The following is a 19,767-nucleotide window of genomic DNA, read 5'->3' on the forward strand; positions in this document are numbered from 1 at the left end:
CTTTGTTTCATCTGATTTGCTAATTATCTTTATCTCTAAATGAAAATATCAACACAAATATGCCAAGTGAAACTAGATAAAAGCTAGCAACTAGCTACCTTAAAAAACTTATATTTCATACTTTCATATATTCATTTTCATGTATATAATAATAAATACATGTGAATATATAAAGTGCAAGACTAGTATTCAAACAATACTATCTTAAATATATTTTATTTTATTAAAAACAAACCAGTTACTCAATACTTGTTTCCTTAGCTTTTTTACGATACGTGAAATTATCATTAACGAACATCATCCTATAATTTGCTTTATAATTTAATTCTTTTAAATAAAGGTAGCATTTTTAAAAATCAAAACGGATTTTTGTAACGAAATAATATAATTATAAATAAAAGAACGAATTAATAATAATATAGATGAATATGTGATCTTTGTGCAAGTAGATTCAAGTCGAAATGGCGCCATAATAGAGTATGTTAATAGAAAAACTATGCAATTTAAAAGGACAAGTTAAGAAACTGTGCACGTGAGAATGGTCGATTGAAGATCATTTAAACATGATTATTATAATTGGAATTTAAGAAGTTTATAAGAGGAAGGTGGCACGCGGTGTGTTGAACACTCACATATATTTATATTATCATACATGAGGTTGCATTAAAGGCGTGCGTTTTCTTATCGAGTTACATGTACCAAATTTTGCCCTTGTAAAGTTGGATAAAAAGTCCTCGATTAGCGAATCCGCCATATGTTTTTAAGGTGTCTTTTTAGTATTTTTCATTTTTGGCAGACAGCGAATTATATCAAGTTGTATAAATGTGCATAACATTCAGCTAATTTCTATTCTTTATTTTGTTTGTTTTATATTAAGAGAAAATTCGAAAAAATCATATATAGTGTAGTATATATTCCGTTGGAGTTTCACATTTAAATGGTGAAATGTTTTTTTATTACCGAGTCAAAGATTCAACTTGAATTCGACAACAATTTGACTGCCTTTGTGTTAAATAGTTCTGAGTAAACTAACCACAATAAAAAAAATTCAATTTACGATGTTATAGTTGCATCTTTGAACGTAATGAGCGGTGCAGACAGTTGATATTGTAAATAAATATTGACGACATGCCTTTTGAATATTTTCTAAAGCATGCTTGAGATTCAGATTGCAACTTTAGAGTTTAAATGTGCAGTAACAACTTTTTTACTTGATGAATTTGAAATATTCAAATGAAACAATTTTTGAATTTGAGGTTTCGATTTATAACGTTGAATATGATTTATTATTATTATTTAAGTGAGCTTAAATATCTGATGCAAATATTTTATGAAAATTATTATTTTTATGCTCCGAGCATGTTTAGTTTTCCAATTGGACAATCTGATTTTAAAAATTTATTTTTTGAAGACAAAAAATTAAAAAATCATTGTAAAAATATGTGCATTCCAAAAGCAAAATAAGTTTATGGCCTGGTTTAAATTTTTAAACATTGATAAATCACTGCATTTAATTAATCAATAAATGTGGGTGAATGCTGAGAATAAATGAAATAAATTTTTAAATAAGTAGTAACGTACGTTGTATAAAAAAATATTATTTTTCAAACGCTCACCCTTTTTTACTTATACATATTTCCTCATTGCTTACATAGAATTGTTTTACATGTAAAAAAACTATGTTTAAATTTAACTTCTGAATGGTAAATAGTTACTTACGGGCTTTATTACTGAATTGATGTGTATAATTGTATTGTTCATGCCCAAGCAGTAAAATAATCATGTGAGTTTTTAAAAATTTTGTCTGTACAATATTACTTTCTTCTTCCTTACTTTTGACGATTTGCTCATCACATAGCGTGCACGAGCTCGCGTTTCGCGATATATACTTGTTCAGTCAATTTTAGTTGTACAATATGTAATACCGAAATGTAATTTCGATCATAACAATACATACCAATTTAAGTGACATTTTCCACTTGTTGCGAAAATGCTATGTGAATGAAATGATGCTATATAATGATAATCCACCGTAAATAATTTGTAAATAATGAATATTGTCTCAGCAGAGTTTTAATTAAAAGCAAAAAAAGCATGAGTTTGCATCAAACAAATTTTAGAGATGCATCACCACAGTGTACTGTAATGATATACATTTATATTTAACTTGTAGTATATTTATTTTCAAAATAAATATATTATAACATAAAATTGCAATTTTTAATGTATTATTCGCATACAATTGGTTCTAGTTGCACTAATCTATGTTCATTATATCACATATCTGGAAAAATTATTCATTGTATATTTTAGTATACATATTTTTATACAAAATGAAAGCTCAGCGTCTGAAAAAAGATATACTCGGCGAGTTTCAAATGGCGTCGAATGAATGTACTTTTACCTGTAAATCGTCACGAGTCGTCAGCATTAATTCGGTATCTGTCTCCTCGTGGCTTTTTTTGCACGATGACGCGCGGAAGAAGATGGAAATCTGGGAGTGCGCGCGCAGACTTATACGATCCGTCTGAAATTTAAGCGGAGTTCGAAAGAAAGACGAGAAAGCCCAATTACCGCTCATTGTTGCACTTTCTTTCGAATTCTTCGAGCTTGCAGCTGTTACGTGATTCCGCGCTAATATATATAATGTGAACATATCCGACTGCACGCAGAGATCATTCGAACGTCATCATTGTCTATTTATCAAAGATAAAGTAAATCTTTAGCTAATCATAGATCCTCGATGTGTTTCAAGAAAATATCTCTGAGCGCGCGCGAAGGCATCGCATAGAGCGCGCCGGAAATTTTTTCACCCAATTTTCGAGCGCCTATACTTATATGCATACAGGGGGTATATAGAGAAAACTTCCGGCTCTTTATCTTGGATGAAACGAGTTAACGGCTTCAAGCTGCGCGCGCTTGTGTGTGTGTGTGTGTGTGTGTGCGCGCGCTCGCATACACCCATAGACCGTGTGCCATATTAGCCGACGTAGTATATGTGCAAATCCCTCTCTGATAATGTTCGTATTGAAAGGAAAATCGAGGCTAGAGAGATGCACGCTCGCGATTTGCGAAGACACGCTGCCGCCGTTTCGGGCTTTTATAGAATCGCCGAAAAACGAGGTCGCGACGATGAAAAATCGTGACTATGCATACGTCTATTTAACAGTATACCATAGCATGCACCATTGTACGCGGGCCATCTCTTCTGCTCTATATCTACGAGTCTATGGATTTATCCAATGCATATAACGCAGCTTTTTCTGTGTTTGACGGTATATTAATGAATGTTCAGTACAGTTGAATAATTTTCTGCGGAGCTTCAAATAAATTGTCTTGTGTCAACTAAATATGGTAAGTTTTGGGCATTTCATTTCCACTTTATGCACAACTAAATCGTCGTGAATGAAATAATCAAGCAGCTCATCTCGTCGGTATTAAAATTATAGGAGCGGTACATCTTATAAACTTAATCGTCATATGATGTTATAAACTAATAATCGTCTTATGATATAAACTTAATCGTCGCGTAGTCCGTTACGCTCTCAAGCTGACATCAAAGAACAAAAACGTTCGAATTTACTGTGCGAATACTCTCGAAAGCTCGCGCATAAAAGCTCGAAATTTCTGCTGGTCACCGATTTCATTTTATCCTCGACTAAGCCACCAAAATGTCAAAAGCAACAACTACGACTACGTATGCGCGTCGCGATTCCTTTGTTTCTCAGCGAGCATATGTTTTATATATTTTATATTTTCAAGTTATATTTCAAGTTGTTTTACTTCAATTGTTTTCTTTTCTTACTATTTGCTATTTATTGTTCAAATTAGGTATAATGTAATTCATACCACTGTATTTTCATTGCACCGGGGCCAAATGGGGTTGTACCCCTCGGTCCCAAATAAAAAACTAATCAATCAATCAATCAAGCTCCCGCTGCTCTTCGCTTATTTTTTTTCCTATAAGCGATAAGCGATGGGCCATGGTCAAATTTTATGCTCGAGATTCCACTTTGGACACCGGATGAAACGCGGACTCTTCTTAACTGGTAAGTAGGATTCGCTCCAATTTTTCTCGACGATTCGACCTAGACTCAACATTTTTTCATACCGTCTCTTTTTTCAAAAATTACGTCGTCGTCGAAGTCATTGCTACCGTAAAAAAGAATAAGGATAAGAAATGATAGAGGCAATAGTGGAGATAAATCGTTTTCTTCTTTGAGCTCGTAAGCGGCGCGCGACTCGAGGCCCGCATATACGAGCGTTGGATTGGCCGTCCAACCGCTCGACTCCGCACGAGGATTGGCTCGTTCGCTCCTCGGCACGAGCGTTTTCAACGCAACGCGCAGATCGCACTTGGCAGTCAGCAACCTCCCACTATACCACCTACCGCACACACACACACACACGCACACACTCGCGAGTATTCGTTTAGCAGATACACTTGCAACTCTCCGCTGCCGAGTGCCTGCCTGCTATAGTCGCTGCGTTGGATGTACACACCAATCGACCGTCGCGACTTTACCGAGCACATATATACATATACCACATCCCGCACACACACACATACAGCCGTGCATATGCACACAAAGACACCGATCACACGCGCAGCAGCAGCAGCATTGCTCTGCATCGCAATCGCGCAAGTTCGCGCACAGTCTCTCGCAGCACGGTGAGCCAGTGTTGTTCGGGCCGTCCAATGCGCGACGTTAACCTTTCTATTATATATCTATACAACCAGTGTGTCTATATATGAAATATATACCATACATGTATAAGCAGCATACATGTATGTAAAAAAACTCTACAATTGCGCGAGAAAATCCATTCGAAAATTTCCAACCGCTGTTGCGACGCCGCTCTCGTAACATAGCAAAATAAAAAACAAACTGTTTCGGGTGCGTTTATTTTATTTTTCTTTCCTATCGTTTTGCCCTTTCGTTTGTTGATACTCGGCTCGAGGACTAGCAGTGCGTAATCTCCCTTTGCTACATCATCGTCATCCTTATCTGTCGTACCACGCCAGGGATGTTCTCGGATGAATTTCGAGCGCAGCTATACCACGAGTGTTGTGATTCGTGAGTGTGTGTTGTGCGCGTTCGTCGATGCATAATTCAAAAAGCGAACCTCACGCACCGTAATAATAACAGTCGAAACAAAGGATGCACGATATCGCTCGAATTCTGTAGCTGCATATCGGTGCACGAATCGCGTCGGCCTGTCAACGCATTAGATCAGCGCGCCACCAAAAAAAATAAAAACCAAAACAAACGGAGTCGTCTTTGTTTTTTGTCCTGCATCGACACAATGGTGTAAATTTCGTTCTTTGTACTGAATCAGCTGGCCGCGCGGTGCGTCTCTCTGTGCGTCGCGAGAGGAAGATGCTCAGAGCATGCCCTCGTACTGGAAAAAAGCAAGTTCAGCTACCGAGACTGAGAAGAAAGTGCAACAGCAGCAGCAGCAACAACGACGACGACGACGACAACGTCCTACTCTTCCTGTTTCTCGTGCTATAAGTGGCAGAGACTCGGCAGAATTTACTGGCGCGTAATCGCATATATTCGCCAGCCTAAAACAAAGCTCCAGGCTCTGGCCTCGTTCGCGTGTGCTTGTGTGTCTCTCTATTATTATAATATTGTGATAATATTATCGTAATCGTCCGCGCGTGCCAAATTGTGTCAGATGCGAGCGAGCCGATGATCAGCTGCTCCGTATCATAATATTGGCCTGTGCACGTAAATTACATGCGACGACGACGACGAACGACAACAACAACAACAATAACAGCAGCAGCAGCAGCAGCAGCAGCAGACGCATCCAAATAGACAACGGTGTGTGCAGCTGTGTGCGACACGCAGAGATTGTATACAAGTCCAGAAGACGAGGACGACGCAGAGAAGGAGGCATCCGACAGCACCCACTCGACGTAGTGACACTTTTTGTCCACGTCGCTTATTTATGGAGGTGCGTAAACGGGGGCCCTTTAAATGTATACTTTTCTCTCTTTCTCTCTCTCTTTGTTTACACCCTTGCGCTGTGCGTTGGTTGCATCTCTCTATTCTTCATACGCGCTATACATGTATGTGCTGCGAGAGCTGGCAGCCTGCAGAGGGGGAGTCTGGTACAGTATGCCTATATCTCTTTGTGTTCGTGCGCACGAGCGAGTGTTTTGGTTGCGCAATAGCAGCTCCGTATAGCCAGCCAGCAGCAGCGGGAGGGATAGTTAAATGTTAATATTATATACCTATATATATTTCGTGAATGTGCCAGCAGTCCAAGTGTGTGTGCCTGTACGTATATTAGAACTGCTGCTGCTGTAAGATGGTATTGGTTAAGATATAGAAAGAAAGACGCAACGGGTCATCGAGCTTCGCCAATATTAGAGTTTTGTTCGGGCGAGTGTCGAAAAATCGCGATAACTGCGTCATGGTTTTTTTTTCTTGCTCTCGAGACTCTACAAAATTTCGTGCACGAAGATATTAATTTTATTACACATACATAATTATAATATGATCGTTGCAATACGCTAGAGCAAGAGCGAAAGACCTCTGGGACTATACATTTACATGTGCATAGGTGAAAATGCATATAGCTGTATGACGGCTGGAAGCCTGCGCCGCTCTCTGTGCGCCGTGCACCCGATGTTTTCGTTCCGTCTCACTTTAACGCTCGCGAATATTTTTATCGGCTCTTCATATCGCTGTATATTCGGTGCAGAGCCGTCTCGCTCGCACTCCGTCTTCTTTGTTTTTGACTCGTTATAATATATGCCGATAAGATATTTTGCCATACTCGTATCTCTTGAATATTATGATTTTTGCAATCGTTTTCGACAAACAACATGAGAGTCGGTGTGCCATAGGACACGTAGGCCGGCGGCACTCGTAATATATCATTCGGGCGAAAATTCGGCAAAAAAAAAGCCTCAAAGTTCTGCTCTATGTCTCGTCTCTAGAGGCCTGTCGATTATATATATACCAAGTCTTTGTCACATAAAATATAGCTCCAACAAAAAGAGAGATCATTTTTGCACGTTTTTTTTGTTTGTCATACCTATTATGAATTCTTTGCTAAATGACAATTTAATCCAGCTTGTACCGTGTATTATAACAAATATGCGACTAATAAGAAGCACGGCTAATAGCCTCTGCATCTTAATCGATCTCGATAAAGCAGACAGAAGTCAACAGACAAAAGAGCTGATTTCGAGTCGACTCTGTTTTTTTTTCTCTTTTTTTATTCCTTATATCTCGAAACCCACGCTTGATTCACACGAGCAACAGGTTTTTAGATTTAAAACATTTTTTTTTCGGAGCCCCTATTTATGCATATTATAATTTCGTTAGCACACAGCTTTTATCGCGTGTACTACTGTACATACAGTTTGTTCGCTTAAGATGTTGAATGCAAATTTCGAATTTGTTTATTTATGAAGCTTCAAAAAAATGAAAAAATTAAAAGTGGTTTTATTTTATATAAGAGCGTGGTATATTCATGTAAAGGGAAAAGGACAACTAAAAATACTTGTGTTACTTATACGGGATTTTAGTAGAGCTACCGCAATCTTATGATTCGAGTTACGGAGCACAAAATATTGTGTATCGTGAAATTAAGGCACGCGTAATAGGATATCGCGGACGACTCCCTTCGAATGACACGAGCAAAACAGTTGATTTCTTGTTTTTGTGTAAATAGCGCATGTGACATACATGCAGGATACTCGCGTAATACTTGCGCAGTCATGCGTTTATGGAGCTTTGACATATCATGTTTATTTTACTCGTCATCGACCAACTTTTCTTTGGCAGCCACAAACGATATAGACGACAAGTCCTCGTCCTCGACGTGCTCGAAGGATACGGTGTAATATTTAAACGTAGACTCAGGATCGGTTCGGGTTCGATCGATCGATCGGTACAATTTTCCGCGCCGCGTTTCCTCGTCTCTTTAATTGAAGTAAAAAAGAAAGAAGAAGATGAACGATCTGTCGCGTATCGTGTATAATATTACGCATATGAAAAAGTCACTGTGCAGCGAGCTATGTACATATGACATGATAGAAACGTATAGTAGATGCCGATATTGCCTCGCGCGCCTGCAATATTTCTTTCTCTCTTCGTATATATACTCGGGTTATCCAACTCTCGAGGCGTTCGGTAAAAGCAATTCGACTCGATTAACGATATATCTCTCGCTCTGTTTCATCGAGCGATGGATCTATATAACGTACATAACGTTGCAAGCACTCACGTACAAAGTTATATATCTGTATAGCTAACACGAAGGATACACATACACACACGCGCACACACGTACGCACGCTTGAGAATCGAATCGAATGTGAATGTATGTGCTAATCTACACTCGCGTGCGTGCACTTCTCCGATCTTATATATACGTTTATATTCTCGGATATACGATATAAATTAACTATACGTTATCTAAGTATACCAAAAGTCAATGTGTTTGTGTGTGTGTATGCGCACGCTTGGGAAATGATCCAAAGACGCGATAATGCTTTAAGATGCGGACGTAAGTCATCGCGGCGAGAGCAAGCAAAACAATAGCAATTTGCCAATCATCGATTTTCCTCGGAGCTGCGTACGTACATTATATTATCCAGATCGAATAACCGCTCGCGCGGTGGGCGCCCCTTTTCTCCTCCTCTCTCTCTCTCTCTCTCTCTATTTCTACCTGGCACTAGGTGCACTACTATAGGCTGGCTAGATCAATTTCTCACGGCGACGTATTATATAGCATTAACGATAGAAAAATATATCGAGCGAAAGCTCGTCGACTCGAGAGCTCGAAAGAGATAGCCAATGAGAAAACATGTGCTATAATATAATATTGCACGTGCGCACCGGCCCTAGCATGGAAGCATTGCAGATCTCTTTTATCGCGAAACCACATCTCCTTTGTCTCTCTCTCTCTCTCTTTCTCTCTTTCTCTTTCTGGGTATGAGATTTTTTTTCTCTTCCTGCTGCTTGGCGCTGTTGCCGATACCGCCGCGCTGCACTCAGCTGCACTCAGCTGACTTGTCTCTCTCTCTCGCTCTCCCTGCGGCGTCAGCTGCGCGCGCGAAATTCTCGCGCACTTGCGGCTTTTTTCCACGCTCGCGCTGCCATCAGAGAGGTTCGGAGCTAGATCGGTTGCGCTGCATGAAGCCGGCTACGTATATACATAAGCCGTGTAATATAGGTACCGGCTTTCCCGTTACCGAGGCAGAGCTCGCGCGTACACGTATATTACACCTATAATTATGTGTGTACATGCGCTGTATTTCAAGTACGCTCGTTCGAGTTTCATTCTGCAAAATGTCAACACGACCGAGTTGGGCTCCTGCCTATACCCAAGCCTGGTCAAAATTAAAATTTTCCAACACATTTTCTGAGTTTTCGTTTGAACCTTTTTTTTTATAAAACTAAAAATGAAAACGGGAACGACCGTTACTACGCTATATTAACATTTTCAGCTACTACAGAAGGAAACTCAAACGAGAGATACCTTGATATTGTAGTCCTTGCGGTGCAATTTTCAGCGCGAGTTTCGAACTCGGCTCTTTTCTTTCGCTTCGTGCATGCGTGTGTATCTTACATTCTGTTTTATACGCGCAGCATAACACAGCGGCGGTGGCGGCGGCGACGACGACGACGACGACGACGACTGTCTGACTCTCTTTCTCTCGCTCCGCCACCGCCTCCTCGCGCCAGGAGGAGAGCTCGGCGGAGTTTTTTAACCTCTCAGCGCAATGAACTCTCACGGGTTTACTCGCCTTGGCTCGTGCCTGCCGCTGCTGCCTGCTTCGATGCCTGTCTGACTGCCGCCTCCTTCTTTTGCCGCGTCGTCGTCACGTTTTCTTCTTCTTATTCTTTCTCCGCTTTTTTACTTTTCTCATTTTCTTCGGCTGCACGTACGTACGTGCGTGTATAAACATACACGTGTGTTTCTGTGTATGTGTGCGCATATGTGCGAGAAAGAGAGAGGTAAGAAAGACGACTTTTTCGCGTTGAAATACACGAGGTGAGTCACTCTCGTTGCTCATATATGTTCAGAATACGTCCATCCTCCGCATCCCTTGCTACTTTCTTTCTTCGAATTCGTGGCCCCGTCTTCTGACTTGGTAATCTTTTGTTCCCCCTCGAAGGATGATACCCCGCAGCCACCCACGTATGCGTATCGACAGACGGGTGACACTCGAGCTTTGACCTCGATCATTTTTATACGGATCGCGTTAAAGAAAAAAAGCTCCATCGACATTGCTACCCCTCTCCATAACGCGTCTCAATCACTGTTCTCTTAATCGATATAAAAGTCTTCTTTTTCGCGCAAATTATATCCCTGTTTATTGAAGTTTCTATGGGCATATACAAGCGACTCGGTCATACGATATCCTTCTGAGCTGCCGTCAAGGTCTCGAAAGTTTCTCTCCTTACGATTTTATTATGTACTTGCTTACATGCATAGCTGTACAATCGTAAAGGGGAATTTAATAAACAACTCGTAGCTATGACTCGCCATTTTCCATTGCTTTTATTATAATAAGAAAAATCGGCATACGAGTTTGGCCGGGCACGCGAGTGGATAATTATTTCAACGAGATACTGCCTGGGTGACATACACCTAGGCTCGTGAATCGGAGACGCTTATTCTACATTTTTTTGTTGTGCATTAAAATAAGACGCGTAGGCGCGTGAGCTCTAGATGGCCATCATAATTCGAGACCTCTGCGCGCAATATATATACGTAGAGCATAGTATCAAATGCCCTTTTATACGACTGAGGCCGCGGCAGACACTACATTATACACCGTGGAGCATTCCCCCGAGAGGTTAACAACCTTTTACAATAATTACAACGCGCGGTGGCACACGGCGGCTCGGCAGATAGGTATAATGATATAAAACCAAGTGTACGCGTGTTTAGTTCGCGTTATTGTACTACTCCGTAGCGTCGTGTTTTGCCGTTACCGTATTTACCTGCATATATGCCGTACATACTTTTTTAATGGAATTTTTATTGCTGTATAAATAGCCGACTCCGTGCGTGTGTGTTTTTAATTAAGGAAAATGACTTTTTTCATTGGGTCTCGCGCACGGCTATAAAATAGTGACTATGCTGCTGACTCGCGAAATCTTCCATTTGTGTACACACGTGTGTATATGATGCGGTAAATGCGCAGATTGTGTTTACCCTTTTCCTGTTAATGTCGCCGGTAATAATGCATTGCTCGATTTACAAAACGTATAAGACAGCGCTAGAAATCGGGACGCATTAGCGTATTACAGGAGCACAGCTGTGGCCAAAGATCCAAGTAGTTTTGTGAAAACGTGAAAACGAACAGCGAAAACGTATACAGATCGCAAATACTCGTATAATAATACCATTAGAATGGCCTGGAAAGTGGATAAACAAGAACAATGGGATTTCCGTCGTCGATGAGCCCCAAAATAATAATGTGACCAGTACAAGACTAATGATATCAGCGACGAATCGTTCGAGCTTTTGATTAATTAATTATGCCAACAAACTACTTGATTAATTATTAATTATTCACTAGTTTTCGTTCGACGCGTTTCAATAACTTTGACTTTATTCGCCAACGTATGTTTCTTGTTTTCGTTTTTTATTTATTTCACTAAACGACGAAATTCATCTTCAACACAAGTCGATTAAAATGTTAAAGACTTTGAATACGAAAATCGCTACCGGTTGTTAAAAAAGTAAAATTTATCGCTTGCTGTGATTTGCCTGTCTCTTGCTTGAGTCGAGCTCTTTCGTACGAAAAAAAAAGAAAAAGTTCGTTTGAAAAAACTCTCACGAAGAAATCTCAAATAATAATCTGTAATAAATTTTGGAGAAAAATAAATATTTATTTTACTCGACTGGCGGTTTATTGTCAAGGACAGATGCCATCGAGGCAGTAATTAAACGTTGTTGGTAAAAATATACAATTTTTTCCTCTTGTAATTTTAGATTTTGTTCAATAATATTATAAAAAATCGTGGTACCAAAATAGTGCGGAGCCATTTTCTGAAAATATTTAATGCAAAAATGTCGAGGCGAATCACTGAAAAATATCTTATTTTCTAGATCGGAAAGCTAAAATGATTAAAATAATCCCATCGTTTTCAATCTCCCCTTGCTTTCTAGCCGAAAACAGTATGGAAAACACTCTCCGGGCAGATTGAGATAATCTAACAGTGATTTTACTGGATCCCGGCCAAAAATGCAGACTCTGGCGCGCGAACTCTCCAAAATAGAGATATATAACTTTCCACGGTAAAAGCTAATATCAAAGACATCCCATAAATAAATCAGCCGCGAGGAAAAACAATCAAGCCTCTGGGCGTCGAAGATAATATTTCTTTTTCGTTTCTGTTACAAATTGATGCGCATCCTTATTTCGTACGACTGCGATTTTTACAGCTTTTTCGCCAAGTTCAACAACATTCCGAAATGTTCTTTGCAGATTGGTCGAAGATTTCGTATCCTTGCACAGCGATATTAAATTCCTGCATACTATAGATTTCAAAACAAAGCCGAAAAATATCACATATTATAATCTATACACGAATTCGAATGTACACGTAAATTATTTTCGCTCGCATATTTTTTCTCTGCTAGCAAAAGTCTGCAGTGTATTTATTTTACTTCCAAAAAAAAACAAAGAAAAAATGTTCGGACTAAAACGAATCCCTTCACTCTCTGTGCTATTTACCATAGACCACTTCGCATTGGAAATTTTTTCAATCACAGTGCGCACAGGTGGAGGACTTTGAAAGGCACATAACGTTCGTCGTCGAGAACGAGACAAAAAGCCCGAGCTTCTACGTGTAATATATATACGTAAAATAATTCTCAGGATATTTTTGTCCTTTGTTTGGGGCCACGTTAACGCATTCAATTCCTCTTTGAACTGATGCAAAATAAGTTCGCAAGCTCGTTAAAAAAGCTCTCGATCGCGTCTGTTAAGGGTGTCTTATAGATAGTGAAACGAACTCGTGATTACTACTTGACAAAGTCACTCTAGCAGAATATATTATATACGTATGTGACGTACAGGCGCAGAAACGCAGGTTACACTATTACGAAAGTTGGAAAACGAAATCGAGACTTGCCTTTGGGTTATATACATGCGCATTATACGTATGTGCATACGTACACCCACGCAAGTCATGCACCCGCAATGACAAAGGCAATTCCGGACTTTCGCGCTTGTATTATTATCAACGCAGGTGAGGCGTAGATATGCGGGATATAACTTGTGCAGTGGACGAAAAGGAAAAAGAAGAAATCGCGCGCGCTCGATATGACTTTAAGCGTCTAACCTCTCGTGACCTCTACTAACGACTGACAAATTTTCTTTTGTACCGAGCCTTTGTCGTTATTTTTATCTGGTTTTTTCTCTCTTTCTCTCTCTCTTTTCATCTGCGTACATAATATGTGTTTGTATGCAGAGCAAAAGTCACATGACTCGGTATATTTTTATTTTGCTTTCTTTCTCTCTGTCTCACTCTCATTGCCTCCAGCTAGGGTTGTTGTCTTGTTTGATTATCTTTGCCTACGTTGCGTGTCATTGTCATTGTGAGTCTAAGAGTGCGCTGAAGCATCTTTATACAGCTGTTCCCCTATTTCTCTAGTTATTCGACTTATTTTTCATCTAGTCAAAAGCGAAGTTAACTCTCAAGAGCTAATAATAGAGGACGTGCTTCCATGTTAAATATCAAGTTAAACAAGAGAGCGAGCTTGCAGAAAAGCTTCAATTCACAAGTCAATCGATGTATACAAGTATTACGCACGCACGGAGAGCGACATTGTAAACTCATCGAATTTCAAATTACTCCTGCATAGTTGAGCGCGCGAGTCGTTTATCCGTTTGACATGGCAAAGCGTGCGGTGCTCGCAAATCGACAAAGGTACGGCGTACCTTATATAAAGTCAAAATAAGCAACGTTATATACGAGCTTGTCTAATTAATTTACACAGAGTACGTGAGCTTACGTCTCGGGCTTGCGCATGAACCACGTCTTTCGCTCGATTAATCTCGATAATAAACCGACGGCAGAGCTGCCTTTGACAAAATAAAGCCGCAAATACACGTTGTAAAGAAGCCCTGAGCATATAAAAATGAATAAGTTTAATACGCACTTTATGGATGCGATGGGAGAAAAATCGTAATCGTTTCGAGCGTTTACGTACATACAATATATCAAATATAGCTGCAAACGTTGAAAAGCGAGGTGCAATAATTGGGAATTGAGTAACGATCCACGCTTGTATATAGAACTGCAAGTGTAACAGCATGCAATAATTGTGTAACGCGCGTTTTTAGCTGGCGCTAGAAAGCTTGGCTTTTTTTTTCTTCGTGACTATAAGTCGATTTCGTATACTAGCGATAGGCGCGCGAGCGACTCGATACTGTAAACGGTCGTTATATACTATATATCGACCTTATAATTCATGTGCCACACATGTACATAAGCTCATCCGCGTCCGGTCAAAAGTCTATTGCACTCACCACAGCTGTTTCGATCGCTGTATTATGCATCGTGGCGCGCGGTATATTTACGCATCGATCGCCTGCGTTATGTACCGTGGCTGCTATAATCATTTATATATGTATGAAATTTGGATTCTAACACAAAAGCACACACAGATACACACACACACAGGCAGCTATGTATGTGTACCAGGTCACGTTATGCGGCGACTAGTTATAGTAGAGACGTCTGCGCTGCACTTCGCGCTGTCACATATACACGAGGTTTCATCGATCTATCGTGGCTCATTACGCGCAGACTTTGTGCGCCGACATATTTAGTATAATAATGTGCTGTTGTGGCCCGGCGCGCATTAATGCGCGATATTGCAACTCTGTACGTAATATTAATCGAATCTGCGTTGCGCGCGATATCATTTGCAACGACTCTATATGTACTCGTAATATAGTCTCGACGTGTGCGTGTGTGTGTGTGTGTGTACGTACGTATATATAAGGCGTGTGCTGCGCATTATATAGCCGCATGTTCATCGAGCCGCGATGCAATTGCCAAGCATATGAGCGGGAGCTGGACCGATAGTAAATAATCTGGTTTTGAAAGCAAACCCATTTGACCTGTAATAGACGCGGGTGCTCGAATACACGAACACACAGAGAAAACGTCCGTGTGTTCTGCATGCACACGTACATTTGTATACGGTGCGTTACGTGCTATGCTTGATCGCGAAAACTTTGCTTTGCATAACGATATTACGTGTGTTTACGCCAACTACCACCACCGCCAGTGCCGCGCCGCCGGGGCATCGAGCGATATTAACATGCTCTCGTTGCGCAAAAACGAAATTAAAATAGACAAATCAATTTATTCGGTTGGAATTAACGCGCGGGATATTGCAAGCTCGCGAGAAGCGGCTAACCTACATCGTGCGAGGGGCTATAATAAATCGCGAAGAAAATGATTACATTCGATGACCTCTGACGTGTATCAAATTTGACACACATACGAGAGTCATAAATACGTACATGTACGCGCCCGTACACGATATACCAATAAACGCAATATATGCAATATACGCATGCCTCGCATCAGTTACCGGGGCTCGAGGGTGCGATAACAAACATCGATGAGAGCTGCACAAAAGAGCAATTTTCGTCCATTTAAATGCCATACTTGTATCAAATGCATATCAAATGCACTGCGATCGACTCGCTCCTTCGTATACGCCGCATGCGTCTCTCTTTCTCTCTCCTCCTTGCTGTAGCGCGCGCGCGTTCGCTGAAAAAAAGCTCTATTAATAAACTCACTTTATGTAAGCGCATGTGTGCATTTATGTACGTACGCTAGTTGGGCGCGCGTCTATGCCTATGTACGCGTGTGTGTGTGTGTGTGCGTGCATTACAAAGCGATCACACACGTGATGCCCTGATGTTGGTGCTGCTGGTGGCCTCCTCTTATAATTGAGAGTGCCCCGTGCAGTGTGTGTGTATGTATATGATATTCGAGTCGTTAACCTCGCGCGTGTGCATCCAGGCTTGTATATGTACTCTTGTGCACACACACACACACACACATAGATAGTGTCAGCATGCAAGACTTGCAGCGTGCACGAGAGAGACCTCATCATCTCGCGCTTGCACTGACGCGCGCACCGGATGAAATGCTGCTGCTGATGCTGCTTTGTGGGCATCCCATCGAGAGCCAACTGCCCTTCTCTCGACGGTATCGACGATCGGAGCTAATTTTTTAAAGCGTCGATGCAAAAAATGCGGTTTTTTTTCATAAAGCTGATTGCAAACGACGCGTGTTTTATCCCTGCCATCTCGTTCGCGCGATCCGCGTGTGTATCACGATATTGCGCGGGTTATTTTGCGCTCGCAAATTATCCTCCTCGTACGGTGGTACACACAGTCGTTGAGTTGTCGCAGCTCGCGTGACTGGACGTAGGAATAAAAAAAAAATAAGATGGCAAGAAGTGTTCGAGAAACAAAGTAGTATGAGTCAACGCAAAACTTTTTGTCAAGTTTACCGCGTTTGTCATCTATCTATCGTGAAAAAGAACGTTATAATGAAAAGTTTTGCTTCGGATGATACTGAGCTTTTTATCATCGAGCAAAAAAATTTTGGGCTTGAACGGAAAAATAATGTTCGTGAGTGAGACTTTGAACTATGGATAGTATTGAATTACAAGGCAATTGAAAATTATTCTTTTGACTGATGAAGAAAATGTCCAAAGAATTGTGTATATTAAGAAAAGTCATTGATCAAACCAAAAATAGGATATCTTTATTATATTGAAAATCATTGAATTATATTTTTTTGGAACACATTAAAATTAACAGCTATTTCAAAGACTTATTCAGCAATCGATAAGTACTTAAATATGAATGATATTGTGACATAATACATTGTTCCCAATATATTTTATTTCCACCTAATTTATTGGTTTCTTACATACTCAAGTTGACTATTATCAGTGCTTTTAAAAAATGGACAATGGAATGGTCCAAGATGCTTATAATACAGAGCTTAAAAAATTACGCCCGTGTACGAAACAAATATTTCTGAGTGACTTTTCAAAATAATCAATTGCGGATTGCTTATAACATATTCAATCAGACGCTTTATTAAAATAATTAACATCATAAATACTTTTTCTTAGTTTGAAAAAACTACGAATAAGTGAACTTTTAAAAATAACTTGTTGGACAGTCAAATATGTCAAAGACGCCATATTTTCAATCAAAAGCAAAGCGAGTGATTGCTATGAGTATTCGATGAACAGGTTTTAATGATCTACGCACGTTACAGAAAGAACGTAGAAACTTGAGCTTTCATACAGAATCAAGTTGTAGCCGTGCTTGCATAGCACTCTCAGCGAAGTTTAGGAAAAGGAAATTTGCAAATCAATACTAAGCGTTGCAAAATATTTGGAAAATAAAAGAAAAATTAATTCTACTCAATCCAAAACAAAGAGAAAATAAAATGTCTTGTATATATGGCAAATCACTCAACATGTGAAATATGCAAAAAAACATTTGGCTAATAACTATAATGGATGTCCTTAATAATACGGAAGCTTAACAATATCTCTTGCGTGATACTTAGAATTCGACTACGCGTCACCATGCGTTCAATAACGGTACTATGGTTATTCTTCGATCGAAGTGTTTGTGAAACCACGAATGTTTTTGTTAGGCCTACTCGAATTTTCCTCGTTCGAACTCAACGAGTCGGGCTCAGAAGTTCTTGTATAACATTTAACAAAATATCAATGTCGTGAACGCACTAAGAAATTAAAAAGAAAATTTCATCAACGAAGCGCCTAACAATATTAAATCTTGCTTAAGCCCCTACTATTGATCCCCCAATAAAAATCGCATAAATAATTTGTAGAAGTCATTTCAGCTTTAAAAAACGCGTATGTTATAAAAAAATTGTTTTTTAAATTCATGAATCTAGAACATCGTAACAAGCATACATGATCGATACGAGATTTACGCAGATTTAGAATATTCAATAATTAAAAATAGTGCATCATCTGTTACCTCTAGAATATTTCTCCAAACTTCAAGACACTTTATTTTTTTAAATAAATATCTTATTCTTAGTGAATAAATATCTTATTCTCTTAGTGTTCTCATACATACTTTGACAAATGGGCTTTCTTGACGAATTATCGCTTCAATGAAATCTGGAAAGTAGTAAAAGTATTAAGTTAATTTTGTATTTTTAAACGTACAGAAAAAAATTATACACATCTTTCGAGTTTGCTAAAAAAAGATTAAATGTTAAAATTTCGTTTTAAAAGTCTAAAAATAATTTTGCAAACTTGAAAATTGAATCAAGTTCAATGAACAAAAAACGGATTTCTTTTTTAGATTGGTAATATCACGTTACTGTATTATTTTCCTAATGTAAATTAATTGATGCGGAGGGTGAAAAAAAGATTTATTTTTCGCTTATCAGTTTTTATATAGCTACAAAAACAAATTACCTATGTAATAACACAGTAATGTTTTATTTCTATTTTTTCTTTAAAAATATTAATCAATCGTCGACAAATTACAAATCCTAAGACTATTATGCAAACTTATCATTTTACTTAACATCTTATTATGCATTAGGTGTAAAAAAGTAATATAAAAAAAATTAAACTAGTATGCGTCGTTAGACTACGGTATATAGGAGAGGTTTGTGTGTGTAAGAGAGAAAGAGAGAGAAATGAAGGGCGCAGACAATCGGCTGTTGACCTTTTGCGTACAAAGAACGCAATAGCCAGTAGCAGTAGTCCAGCCCCCTCATATATAAAGTATAAGTTTCTTTCTTTTTTTTTATTTCATGCACCTATACGAGCTTTACACTCAGACACCTCGACGCGCGCACTAAGTATAAGAATATCAGTGTACACACGCTAAAAGAGGTTTCCTGCGTCACCAGCTGGCGATCGAACTCTCATATAATACACGCGTGGTATATTTCACTAGCTGGTGTATTATATATTTGTACGCGTTTGCTTGGTGAGCTTTTTTTGTTGCCTCTCTCTCCGTCTCTTTCTGTAAGCTTCGCTTGAGGTCGGGTCTCCCGACGAGTCTTCTTCCTTCTCAATATACGTATAGCACGAAAGAAGAAGAAAGATAAGTGAGTGAGAGCGAGAGAGACAAGATTATGGTTATTTTCGGTGCGCGTTACTCGCTCCAACGCTGCCGCATGCACGGCTGCGCGCTATATAGAACCTAAAAGATTCGGAAGAAAGGATGATATAAGCTCTGACCCAAAGCACGCGGAAAAAAGATTTTACATTGAATTTACTATTCAAATGGTCGTCAAGCCCTTCTCTTTCAGGAAATAGAGATTTATTTCCGTGCCAAAGTCATGAAAATGAAAATATTGCTTGAATAAAAATAAAATTCACATATTATATTATGTACTATGATTAATTTAAATTCTTATAAATAATATTTAAAACAATCTCGTTTGCTTATGTATGTTACAGGTGAGTGACACGAGTGGTGATACACATCGCATGAATGACACGAGTCGAGTCTCGGCGATTCGTAAGTAAATACATACGAATATACTTATACATGAGTAAGCAAGCGTAAATTCTAAAGACTTCCCTATATAATCGTTCGCCAACGTGACAATTGATTTACCACTCTAACTTTAATACATCTATATATGGCGCTGAATTCTTCACATGGTTAAAAAAATTAAAAAATATGATGTTCATGTGTATTGTATACCTGTGTTACAATAATTAAAA

At 39.2% G+C, this 19,767-nt stretch overlaps 1 protein-coding gene across 2 annotated transcripts in view; it reads left to right on the forward strand.

The window, feature by feature from the left end:
* The first annotated feature begins 4,672 nt into the window (after positions 1 to 4,672).
* Positions 4,673 to 19,767, forward strand: part of LOC106655726 (protein yippee-like 1) — a 43,098-nt gene continuing 28,003 nt past the window's right edge. The window contains exons 1-2 of one of the 2 annotated variants that reach the window (XM_014376255.2): positions 4,673 to 5,964; positions 19,498 to 19,558. The gene's annotated coding sequence lies outside the window, so the exon portion shown is untranslated. The remainder of the gene's footprint in view (positions 5,965 to 19,497; positions 19,559 to 19,767) is intronic. The other variant, XM_014376254.2, reaches the window with a different exon arrangement.

Source organism: Trichogramma pretiosum, unplaced genomic scaffold, assembly GCF_000599845.2.
Source record: "Trichogramma pretiosum strain Unisexual culture from Peru unplaced genomic scaffold, Tpre_2.0 scaffold76, whole genome shotgun sequence".
Lineage (NCBI taxonomy): Eukaryota > Metazoa > Arthropoda > Insecta > Hymenoptera > Trichogrammatidae > Trichogramma > Trichogramma pretiosum.